Genomic DNA, 8,094 nt, shown 5'->3' on the forward strand with positions numbered 1-8,094 from the left:
TTGCAGATCTAACAGCACGATTGAAATCTAAAAATTTGTACTTTATCAAAAATTAACTTTTTCAGTCTGGTTTGACTTGAAAGTTGACGTTGTTTTCGTTTTTGACGATAATTCGACTTTTCAGATTCCGAAAATGACGAATAAATACTCCATTTTCTATAATTTTTCATTACGAATCCAATAGTACAATCGAATTTTTAAAATTCTTACTTTATTAAAGATTTATTTTTTTAGCCTGGTCCAATTTGAAAATCGAGAATTTTTACAATTTTTCGTTCGAACTCACATTTAAGCATGCTTACAAGCTAAAGTATATTTTTGGACTATTTTGAATTCAATGGTAAGGTTAGATTTCATTAAAAATGATTTGAAAAATTCTAAAATTTCACCCTAAATCCCACTTTTAGAATTTTCTCAAAATTCCATTATATTTTTTTCTCGAGATACGAATAAAAAACTCGGGTGTATTATATTCCATCACCGTGTACTTGGTTCGCCACAATAGTTTGCCATCACTTGTGAGATACATAGAAGCTGTGGTGACTTTACTTCTTTTGAATCCAGAAGAATTGCATAATAGTTCCATATCAAATAAGAAATTTTCAAGCTCTTTTGCATCGCGAACACCACTAAAGGCGCGTGACTTAGGGACTGGCAATCATGAGGGATGAGCATCACTATTGGTAGGTCGTTCATTACTAGCGACTCTGATAAGGAGACCTACCTTGGTAGTGAGCTCTGTGATTTGTTTTTGTAACTCTACTAGGGATCATTGAGTATCTTCCTCGAAGTCAACTAAGCTAGCACTGAAGATCATAGATTTGTTGGCTAGCGTGTTCTAGTGATCATCTAGTTGAGCAGTACTATCAACGAGACCCGATAGCTGGGCCATTTTATTTTCGAGTAGCTTAATGCGTTCCTTGTTTATATGTGTGGGTGGTGGAGTTGGAGCAAGTTGGTCTGCAGTGCTTTTCTCTATTCTTACCATTGTTCGTGTGAACTAAAGGGAATTAGGAGAAAGGCTTGGTGCTAAAACTAACTTGGCTCTGATACCAACTGTCATGACCACGTTGTTTCGAAGCGAGATTGTGCAACGCTTGGGGCGCTAATCTACAAGCAAGTCTATCAAAATTATCTCACATCACAAAATGTAGCTAGTATGTAAGAGAACATGAGCAATACGAGGCAAAGCTTGGAGGTAACTTTGTTAATATAGTATGCAAATTACACGGAGTAACACGTTATAAAAACAAATAGGTATGTTACAAACAACTAGTGATATATGACACACGAGGCTCCATGTAGCTTGGCGGGAGGGTTTGAAGTTAACGTGGGTGTAGGTCAGGGATTGGGACACTAGACACCCTTCCTACAAAGATTACTCTAATCTTTCCTAAGTTTCTAAAAGGAAACATCAAAAGTAGAGGTTGGTCATACTCTTTTATTACTAAAATACCACTAAGCTAATATGCTCTAGTACGGAGCTGATATGACTTCATATGTGAGCCTTACAAAGAATTACATGGATGCTCTCGGGTGACTACGAGACGACCTACACTTAACTCTAGGTGTCTAAGTACATGGGCTTCAAACTTAGGCAATTGCCTAAGTGGCCTTATGCTTGAGCCAGTACTTAACTGAAATTGAGATACATTTTAAACTAGAAAACATTCAATTATATATATTAAGCTTGTCAAGGAGGATACCAAGGGAAGGATGGTCCTTAGGTTGTAGTCTCTTTTTTGGTTGGGCGTTTTCCTAAACCCCAGATCACCATTTATCCAAAAAAAAAAATCTATATATTAAAGATTGAAGAGACTTCTAATCTTGTTTAGATTGGGTTGACTTCAATTCCTCCAATTGTGACCACACATCTAAGTTCTAAAGAACTTAATCATGGAGACTATGAAGCCACGTTTTGTGGAATTCAGTCTCATTTTGTGTTTCTTCATCCAAGATTTTGAAATGGGATTAGTACCAAACTTCAACTGAACTCCTAAATTTCAAATAAAAAGTCTATTGTAAAAAAAAAAATTTTTTGAAAGTTCATAAAATTTTGTCCTCCACAACCTTTAAGCATCAGATCATGTTTTTTGATGTCACAGGGTGAGCCAAGGAGGCAAGGACCTTAGTAAGGGTGAAATCCTCGCTAAACCTCGATTCTAAAGGGAATTAGAAAAGAAAAGAGAAAGACGTTAGCACGTAGAGTACAACGGTGACTAGGATGTCTGATAGCTACCCAATTCCCCTACGTAGAGGATCAACACAATATATACCACCCAATGAGAGTACGTAGTCCCTTGAGAGAGAAGAGTTAACGGCAATCTTCCAAGTACTTTTTGAATAAATGAACCGGAAAAACCTTCATTTTCTACTAAAGAAATGCGATAACTTAGAAGAGCTGAAACAAATCCACGCCCAAGCAATAACACAAGGAATCAATCATCTCCAACACCTAGCCTGCAAAATCCTCAACAATTACACCAAATTCTTCAAACCAATAGAAGCCCAAAAGGTTTTCAATCAAATTCCAAACCCAGACATAATCTCTTGGACAAGTCTCATCTCTCTCTACTTACATATAGATCGCCCGTTTGAAGCTCTCTCAACCTTCTCAGAGTTGATCCTCTTGGGTCTAATACCCGACAACTTTTCCGTTGTAGGAGCTTTATCAGCTTGTGGCCGAAACGAAGATCTAGGTCATGGAAAGATGGTTCATGGAATGATTTACAGACATGAATTGGGTTCTGATTCGATTGTCAGTAATTCCCTGATTGACATGTATAGCAGAAATGGAGAAATTAAAATAGCCCAATTGGTTTTCAAGAAGATGGAAATTAAAGATGTTGTATCATGGACTAGTTTGCTTCATGGGTTCATCAAATGCAATGACTTGGCATCTGCTCGACGATTCTTTGATAAAATGCCTCAAAGAAATTCAATCTCTTATACTGCAATGATCACAGGTTACATTGGAGGTGGGGATCCAATTCGGGCACTAGAAGTATTTCAGCAAATGAAATCAGATGGTCATGTTTCTCCTACAGTTATCACAATTGTGGCCGTCCTTTCAGGTTGTGCTGATATTGGGGCTTTGGATCTTGGCCGGGTAATCCATGGTTATGTTAACAAAACCAATATGAATTCGGATGTTACTATGTGTAATGCATTGTTGGATATGTACTCTAAAAGTGGAAGCCTTGATACAGCCGAGAAAATCTTTGGAGAGATATCCCGAAAGGACAAATTTTCATGGACAACAATGATACTGGGATTTGCAGTTCATGGGAATGGGAACCGTGCGATTCAGATTTTTTCCGAGATGTTGAGATCGGAAGTCAACCCAAACGAGGTAACCTTTGTTGCAGTTTTATCGGCTTGTAGTCATGCAGGACTGATCGATGAAGGTCGTATATGGTTTAATAGAATGAGACAAGTATATTGTTTGGAACCCAAGATTGAGCATTACGGATGTATGGTGGATCTTCTCGGCCGTTCAGGGCTTGTCAAAGAAGCACAAGAGTTGATCGAACAAATGGAGATTGAACCAGATGCCTTGCTTTGGAGATCATTACTAAGTGCTTGCTTAGTCCATGGGAATTTGAGATTAGCTGAAATGGCTGGAAAGAAGATAATTGAATTAGAACCGAACGATGATGGGGTATATGTACTTCTGTGGAACATGTATTGTTCTGAGAGTAGGTGGGAAGAAGCCTTGAAGACAAGAAAGATTATGAAAGATCGAAGTGTTAAGAAGAAACCTGGTTGTAGTTGGATCGAGGTAAATGGTGTCGTTCACGAATTCCTTGCTGAAGATAAGATGCATTGCCTAAGCACAGAAATTTACATGGTTTTGGATCGGATAGCTGACCAAATGAAGCTAAATTCCAATCTCCCCGGTCTCGATTAAGGCCTTCAAGCCACGCCATTACCATTTTGGCCAGAAACATCAATTATTTTAGACCCACTTTTCTGTTTTGAGTGGCCCTCTGGGCTCCATGATTTTGGACTGCTATGAGTCATTTTTTTCTATTATTAAAAGGAGCTATTAGAGAATCCAATCCAATCGGTATTCTAATGGAGTATGGAACCATAGGTTTAAGGCTGTATGATTAGAAACTTACTAATGGAGTACCCTAGGCTCTTTTCGCTCATTTGAAAAGATTTGGAAAGACACGTCCATCATAGTTTTTTCTGAATACTAAAGGTCTAGTCATTCCAAGAGAGAGAGAGAGAAAAAGGAGATGAGTCTTAGAATCATATAGGACCTGCATGGTTTATCGAAGGTATCTGGATCATATCCTATCAAATTAGGGTGCAAGGTACAGCCTAAAACCCTTTTTAACTTCTTTTTATCCTGATTTTATTCATCATGATTTTAATGCTCTTTATATGTAATTGTTGTTTCGAACAATGTGAAATGATACCGTAATGATAAATTTAAATCAGAGAATTAAATGATCCGAAATTTAATAAAGGACACCATTCATCTAGGGGTGGAGGCAAGCGGGGCAGCTGAACCCCCACCCCGGCCCTAAACTTTTTCATTGACTTACAACCCCCTTACATTTTGATGTATTCTATATACTCTTGTGTTCTCCAACGCACCCAAAGTTTTACTAATTTAGAATCCCTCCATATTTTGGTCAATATTTGAGATCCCGTGTTTTTCTAATTGGTGACATACACCCATTTGACATTGCTCCTCCCACACTACATCCCTTATGTTTTTCCTTATATTTTGGTGAATATTTGAGATACCTCTTATAGATATGATTATGAGAGTTTAAGATATTAAAGTTCATCTACTTAGGTTTAGGAGTCATCACCATCCAAAGGGTTTAAGGTGTAAAAAGACATCATGAAAATGATTTTAGAAATCTGTTTTTTTTTTACCAAATAATGACTCAAAATTTAGTCCGTACTAAGAGGTAAAGGATAAGGAGATCCGATTGTGAAATAAGGAAGGTGTTAGGCACCTTGTCCCACCCACAAAATTCGTGGTTATCAAAGATTGACCAAATCTAAAGTTAAAAATAATTTTTTTGGCTTTTTAAAGTTTAGAAACAAGGTAGAATATTCACAAAGCAAGCTATGGGTTCAATGAGCAAGTCATGAATGAAAGTACATGCTTTCTCGATTTTTTTGTGAGCTTAAGGTTTTGGTGTGAATCTAGTTTGATTCTACCATTTTGAACCTCAAGCGTGAACCATATACACAAGTACACCTTGGGAGTGTATTTTTTTTGTTGGTTGGCTTCTTGGGATACACCCATGAGTTTGATGAATCCATTTGAGAAGCTTCACTTTTATGTATGAAAATGAGTCATCTAAGGGTTATTTTTTGTAGACTTTTTAAGAGTAAGTTTAGAAAGACCCACTCTTTTGACTCTTAGTCATTTTGGAAACTATAGGGTAGTGTGTGTGTGTGCGAGTGAGCGAGTGTGTATGCATCTTATTGTTTCAAAATGAACTTATTCAATGGAAATAGAAAGGGAAGATTACTTCACATAGTGAAGATTTACTCTTTACTCCTTCAGTCATTTATAAGAAACTAAATTAGGAATTTCAAGGGCCAGGAAATTAAAAGAACTTGAAACAATTTTCTATGAGATTAGATACTCTTAAAAAAATTATTATGGAGTTTGAAAAGAGAGATTGTTTCACATTGTGAAGGTTCATTATCTCCTCCTTATACCATTGAAAGAAAATGAAAGAACTATATTACATAGAACTAAAACTTACAAGAAACACAAAAGAAAGATAAAATGAGAATGGGAGAAGCAAATAGACTTCAATAGATAAAAACAAATAACAACTCAAGTATCGAACCCCACTTTGGATTTTTTTTTTTAAATATCGGGCTTCGTACAGTGTCTAGTCCTAAAGGGAGGATGAATAGGATAATTAAAATTTCTTTTGATTTATCCAATTTTAACTTAGATTAATAATTTGACTATGTGTTCTAAGTCATTCACCTAACCTCGATTTTGAATTCATGTCTCTAATTTTTATTTAATGCAAATATACTTGAAATAAAAATATTCATTTTTTCATGTCATTCAATGGTTCATTCATATAAGATTAACTTATTCGACATTTATGGCATCTTATGACATTCAAGGCATTCAACTGTAAATTGTGGAATCATAAAGCATGCATGAGACATAAGATCATAATAGTTCGGCAGTGTGCCCACATTCATTCTCACAACTTATCTTTAGTTTGCAATGCAATTGACGTTTACTTAGTGTAAATGTGTGATTCTCGATTACGAGTACCACTCTTACTAAGATTTAGAGTCGCCACCATTCATATTGTAAGAGGGTGTAAATGGTCATCCGATGTACATTTTTAAGAAAAATGTCATTTTTGACGTTTAGTGACTCTTGATGGATAAGGTACCAATCTAACGTTGAGATTGTGGTATGCGGCTCGATTGGAGAAAATGAAAAGTTTGAGGCACCCTTTTCTCCCCACTAAGTGATGGTAATCTCAACTCGACTCGACCATTTTAACATAAAAAATGCAAAATAAAAACAAAGTGCCACGTATCGATAATTTGTAACTTAAGTAGGGATTTATTTTTTGCTCGATTATAGGATCATCCCATTAAAGGGGACGATCCTTATAAACCCTTAGCCTTGACAATTATATGTGTTTTTTTTTTTAAGGATTGACTATGGTTGTGGGTCCATTCTCATGAGTTGAGAAGGACCCGAACACAGTGGGTTCAAAACGATTCGAAGGTTTAAAATAATTTTTTTTTTTAAATTGTTACAACCCCTATACTTTCAACCGAATCGAAATCTAATTTACCTGAGATAAGGGAAAGGGAACATTACATCTTGGAAGCTTTGTAAAATAAAAATTAAAGAGAGGAAATGAATAGTAGAATAAGGATATGGAGAAGGTAGAGAAAGAGAGAGAGAGAGGGGAGGTGTATCCTTTGACCCTATCTTGAAGCTTTAAAATCTTTTCTTCTTTTTTTCCTTCTTCTTCTTCTTCAAGTCTTTAGTAGAATATGAGATTTTATATTTTTAGAAGATTAATGTGAGAGAATGAAAGTGAAGTAAAAGATAGTTGAAAGAGGATTTTTTCCTTGTAAGACTTGGGTGTCCATTTTGAAAGAAGATGGGGTATTTATAGGTGTTGGGGGTTGTTTTAGGGATATAATGGGGTGAAGTGTTGGGGGAGTAGAGAATGACATAGGTTTTGAAGGTGAGGGGTATGAAATTTAGAATTAGGATGAGGGTAGTTATGTAATAAGGGTAAATGGGTAGAGTGTTTGGTGAGGTGAGATGACGGATGTTTGGTTTAAGAAAATGGGAGTGTAAGGGAGTGATGTATTGATGGAGTGTTAGGTTGGTTGATTGGATTTTGATAGGGTTAAGGGGATGATGATATGTGTCAAAATGGATTGGGAGGTGAGGTAGTTAGATGAGTTGATTGGAGAGAATAAGTGTTAGTTTGGTGATGAGGGGTGTAGGTTAGGTTTGTGAGAGTGGATTTGTAAGAAATGATGAGGCGATGTGTAGGTTGTGTGATGGTGTAGACATCCCATTTTTTCACTCGTTTGATTAATCAACTCGTCAACCCGATTGTAACGGTTCCCAATGATAGATGATTATTCCATTGCTATATTTTGTTGCTAAATAAGTTTCAGAAATTCGGATGAGGTATCTCAAACTAACCAAATTATAGAAACCACGCTACGCTAGGAAAATATAACCCTAAAAATATAGAAATCATCATTTTTTAGATAAAAAGAAGCTTCACGATAAAAACCACTAAAAAATGATCAAATTATCAAAATACCCCTAATCTCAAAATATCCCTAGAGCCTACATTACGCTTAGGAAAACCCTTTCAAACATATAAAATAAAAAATCGAAACCAAATAAACCATTTCGCCAATTTTCACAAAATTTGACAAAATTATGAAAATGCCCCTCATAAAGTTCATGGCCATTTTGCACAAAAATTTTATAAATGACAAAAATCAATATTCTCATTGAATTCCTTACAAAAAATCGATTTCAAAACATCCTGGAACATTAAAAAATGACTTAAAACGCAATAAGTCCTTTCTGAG

General features: G+C 35.9%; 1 pseudogene; it reads left to right on the forward strand.

Moving 5' to 3' along the window:
- Positions 1 to 2,051: 2,051 nt before the first annotated feature.
- LOC147401587 (putative pentatricopeptide repeat-containing protein At3g15930 pseudogene) lies at positions 2,052 to 4,061 on the forward strand (annotated as a pseudogene).
- The last annotated feature ends 4,033 nt before the right edge of the window (positions 4,062 to 8,094 follow it).

Source organism: Akebia trifoliata, chromosome 5, assembly GCF_017979445.1.
Source record: "Akebia trifoliata isolate Shusen 1 chromosome 5, ASM1797944v1, whole genome shotgun sequence".
In the NCBI taxonomy this organism is placed as follows: Eukaryota; Viridiplantae; Streptophyta; class Magnoliopsida; order Ranunculales; family Lardizabalaceae; genus Akebia; species Akebia trifoliata.